Consider the following 5,524-nt stretch of genomic DNA (forward strand, 5'->3'; position numbering starts at 1 on the left):
ATCTAATGCATTTTCAACAAAACAGCTGAGTTTAATTGTTCAACTCCTATCGATGGTTAAATTCAACTATGCCAATCTTCCCTTCATTGATTTTTATATTGAATCATCTTTACCATTGTTTTTTTGCTGGAAGATGAGAGAAGCTGCATCATAAGCCTCCATAAAGAATGTATCCCAGTGCTACTCTATTTTCCTCAACAAAATTTGCAGTCTGGGTGCTACTTAATAGGAGCTTACAATCAACATGACTTCTTAAAACATTGATACCTCTAAAAATTTTGATGACAAAGATATAGCATATCTCAGACAACAAAGAAATTGCAAGGCAAGCCAATCAATAGATAGTTTGCATATTTGAAAGAAAGCATTCAGAGTTGTTATTATTTAAAACAGAAAATTCTTGCTACATAATGAGTTTTAGGGACATTTCATAAAATAGAGACTTTGATTTTTAGGTATTTGCAACACTTGCTCTACATATATGATTGAAGAGAAACTAGGAAAAACCGAGAGGGGTGAAAAACAAGGAAGAATGAGATGAGAGGATTTTTCTCAATCCCTTCTTTTCTTAAGCCCTTGATTTAATCTAGGGTAACAGAGTTGTCATGCACCACTAGCAATGGCAGAGGTCAATCATCCCATCGTTTCCTGCTACCTACAAAAAATAATTTGTCTACCCAGCTAAAAATTGTTTGCCAAGGGATGCATGACATGTGCTAGAACTAAAATTACTAAAGCAAAGAGGGAGGAGAAAAATTATAGAAATATTCACATGATCATGACATAACCTTTATTTACAGTCACAATGTGTATGTATGTACACAAAGAATAATTTGATTTCCATCCTAGACGCATCAAATGTTCTATGTGTACTAAATAATCAATTAGCACTATACAAGGGATTGCCAGATTCTTAGCGGAGAAGGTGAGAAGGTGCCAATTTTTCCATGCCAAAGAGACGAGACCTGAGGATTCATCTAGAGAATATGCTTCAAATAATTATAGAGAAGAATTAGAGCTTGGCTCCTTGCATAGTGACTTAAATTGGTAAATTTGAATCTCGTTGATTCCATTAGAATACGCAACTAATCCCTTCCTTCCAGTCTGATTTTTCTTTCAGCTCCCTCAAAAGATAAAAGTCCCATTATTTTCTCTGCGAAGAAGAGATTCTCTACGTTCAACCGCTCTGCACCATCCCTTGCCATGTTTGGATCCATCGATTCAAAAAATGCAGAGAAATATTCTAAAGCATTCCGAAGTCGAACTTGGAACTGGCAAGCATTTAAGTGAGCTTCATATTCCCCAAGTGTTACGACTTTGAGGATAGGGAATGAGCTAATTTGAATATTTTCACTAGGGGTTCCATGGAATATCCTAAAAGATTATATAACTGTAACGTAAAACTTACTTCAATGCATTCATCTTGCTCAATTTTCAGGGTAGACAATTCCACCTAACTCATATGTTTTGACATTGGACAAAACTTAAACTCTAGGTCAAGCAATTTAGCAAACTCTGTGAGCCTCTTGCCAGTGGCCAAAAAATAGGAAGTAAGGTTTTGGCCTAGTTTTGGGGTAGGGAAACCTGTGATCTTTATTTTTTGGGGTTTTCCATAGGTCTATGCAAAAGTACCTACCTGAGCGATAAAACATCAACACTTTATTGTTTGTATTTTGGACAAGGCCACCATGTTGGTTTTATGCTTTTGTACGTTGTGTACTTAGCCATTTCTATCATGTGCACGCATTTCCATTTCCATTCATGTCATCATTCCAAAACACATTCTTCTTTTACTCTTAAATTAAGTCCTTGATGACAGGGATATCCCTATGATCTTTTTTCCCTTAGAGTTATGTATATAACACACTAATACTTTATTTATCTCAACTCTGTTCTATTCATCCTACCTTGTGACTAGGTTCTCATATGAAATTCTCATATTTTAGTTAAAATTATCAGAACCAGAATTGGAACCATCCCCAAGGATCAGATTGGGACTAAAATAGAACTGGACGAGAACCAACTAGTGAATCTAGTTTGTTATTAGTTGTCTAAAAACTTATAAATTTTAGCAAAAAATTATTTGTGTATAACCATGTAAATTGAAACAAGTATACACCAAATATACCAGTTTTCTCATGTATATAGCATGTAAGATTGAATATAGAAAAATGGCACTAAGTGTATGCAAATAAAAATACATATACTTCAAGGTTCTAAATGGCCTCTAGATTCCAAAGACCATAAAGCGACAACCCACAACCTACAAGCTACAAAAATAACTACATATCATCAGATTCATCCCCACCTAATGGTGCCATTCTAAATAACTTGCTCAATGCCATGCAGGTCAAAAGTGCAATATAAGTGTACTATGTCATTAAAAGTTTTATAATGGAAAGATATGCTGGCAATGCCACATAAGAATGACAACCCTTGCATAGTTGGATACATTTGTTATGATCTCAGATCACACATTGAGATTAGAAATCACAAGGGCTGGTGTGGAGTGGATTTGTTGCTTAGGATGTTAAAAACCATTATTTCTTATTAGATGAAGGGAAGGAAAGCTTCTTGTTATTCCCCTTGAGTATCTAATTCAGGGTCCAAGTAATGGACAAAAAACAAAAGGAGGATCTTTATTAAGAAGTTAGCAAGTCTGAGGAGATTGTGGAACTATATGAGGTATGTATGAGGAGGTTAATATTGGATGATTTGTATCTTCTCTAGACACAGGTATTCTTGAGTCATCAATGATGAAATTTAGATACAGAACTTTACTCCATTACAAATTAGCACTTTCCACAGAAATACTTTCCTAACATGGTAAAGGTTCTCTTATTAAGAGTCATTGTAAACAAGGATGTCATTTGAGCTAAGTCATCGGGTTTGGTGAACTTGATTCTTTAAGCTCAAAATTTCCAAATTTTGTGTGATCCTAGATTTCTTAGATTAAAATTTGATATCGTTGAACCTCAATGTGAACTTGAATATGTGAGCAAACTAGAAATAATTAATCAAAATTCATTGGATTTTGATTGGGGTTAGACTCATGAATATAAAACAATTAACAAAAAGAAAGGTAAAATCTTAAAGGGCAACGCTAAACTCAATTTTGACCTCTCCCAAACTTCATTCGACCTTTGAATCATGATTGTAGCCTCTAAACTCTTGGCATTTGTGACTTGAAAGATTGACTGGGCTGTGAATCTTGACTGCATCCCACAAGTGGACTTGATGTCCCCTAAATTCATGCCTACAAAGTCTAGCAAGTTGCCACAAATGTTAGACCCTACAGGTTGTTGTCATCGTGCAACCACAAGGTTGAATAGATTGTGCAACATCGCTGAGTCTATTGACTAAACTAGAACAAACAAAAATATCATATATAATGCTCGTTACCCACCTATGAAAGGGCCTTATTCAAGTTGATCTTCTTATTGCTACTTCAACACCACCAAGGCCTTAATACCTAAATCTTGCAAGTTGGCTATGGCAGTGGCAACAACCTCCAACAAAGTACATTTATTCACAAACCCTACAAGCCCTAGATTTGAAATACATTCCTGTCATTGTTTAGGGTTCCCTTACTAGTTTTTTAAGGGATTTGGAGGCCAACTAGACATGTTGGTCATGTAATTGATCCATACATTTAGAAATATTTAAGTGCTTGACTCTGTGTTTGAAGAGGAAAAATGAGAGAAAGGAGGAGTGCATGGGACCCGAGATTTCATATTTTTGCGTGAGCACTTCGTTCCAAATTGTGCACACTATGGATGCTAATAGAAAATCTTGTGGTCTCGCTAAGAGTGTCAAGATGAGGAGGGAAAATAGTTACTGCGGATTTTGGAAATCTCCATGTTTCTCTCCATTTTTCCCTTTGGTTATGGGCTCCCCTTTATTGAATCAATTGAGCGAGTAGCATGAATAGGAAATCCACCCTTTGGTTATGGGCTCCCCTCTACTAGATCAATTGAGCAAGTAGAAAGAATAGGAAATCCAAAGGGGTATGGTAACTTGTGTGTATTTGCAAAAATTATAGTTTTACTATAGGAAAAAAATATATAGTTTTACTATAGGAAAATACATTTAGACAATTTGAAAAAGAGTTTGAAACGAAAATAATTATCGTGCAAAATATATAAAGGGGGCTAGAGTTACAATTGGTTCTCATTTATATAAAGGGGTTAGAGTTACAATTGGTTCTTATTTATAAGAATTATATTACACAAAAAATATTAAGCAACTATAAGAAAAGACATTTAGACGATTTGAAAAAGAGTTTGAAACAAAACAATTTTTTATCATGCAAAATATATAAAGGGGGCTAGAGTTACAAATGGTTTTCATTTAGAAGAATTAGATTTTTTCAAGTTTCATTTTTTATATCCATTATTATTATAAAAAAGGTTAATGCATATTTAATATTAAGATAGTACGCACAAATTATTTAACAACTATAGGAAAATACATTTAGATGACTTGAAGAATAGTTTGAAACAAAACAAATTTTGATCGTGCAAAAGATAGGAAGGGTGTTATATTTACAATTGGTTTTCATTTAGAAGAATTAGATTTTTTCTCATTACATTTTTTATATCCATTACCATTATGGCAAAGGTTAATGAATATTTAATATTAAGATAATACACACAAATTATTGAACAAACATAGGAAAAGACATTTAGACAAATTGAAAAAGAGTTTGAAACAAAACAAATTTTGATAATGCTAAATATATAAAGGGTGTTAGAGTTACAATTGGTTCTCATTTAGAAGAATTATATCTTTTTCCGGTTTCATTTTCTTATATCCATTACTATTAATGCAAATGTTAATGCATATTTACTATTCAGATTTCTATATAGGGAGTGAAAATATTATTAGGAGGATGTATTAAGTTTGGGGTGACATAAGATCCATAAGCATCAATAAAGAAAATATATGGAATATCACATAGTAGTGTGAGAGATCATGTTGGGATGAAGATAGTTTTGACAAAGGGTGTTGTGCTTATTATTTGGGATCATCTTGATTAATGCTTCCTCTAATAGATCTTAATAATATCTTCACCTATGGAATGGTATGTTGATATTTTTAGCACAAGACAAACTAGATAAAGCGATGAGTGACATTGATTTTAATCATCTATAGTTCATGTAATATATCACAAAAAAGGTCATTTGCATGTCCCCCCACTTCTCTAATGATTTTTCATATAAAAACATAAAATATTGATGATTGGTTGCCATAATATATCTAAAGGATCTAATATACATGTAAATATGTAGGTTGTTTTTAAATACCTAACTATATGGAAGAGTTGATTTACCGGCAGTCCTAAGATATTTATTGAAGAAAATGTTGATATGGACGAACATAACTATGGACTACTCTCATTTGGTACAAGATATATTACCTAAAATAGTGTAAAATTGGGTGTTAATTTAATTTACTCTATGTTGGGATACTTGTTTCATCATATCATAGTAGAAACTCCTAAGAAAATGAGGGTATAAGGCAG

This window comes from Pinus tabuliformis, chromosome 5_2 (assembly GCF_031772625.1).
Source record: "Pinus tabuliformis cultivar Carrire ecotype Pingquan chromosome 5_2, CPIR1, whole genome shotgun sequence".
Lineage (NCBI taxonomy): Eukaryota > Viridiplantae > Streptophyta > Pinopsida > Pinales > Pinaceae > Pinus > Pinus tabuliformis.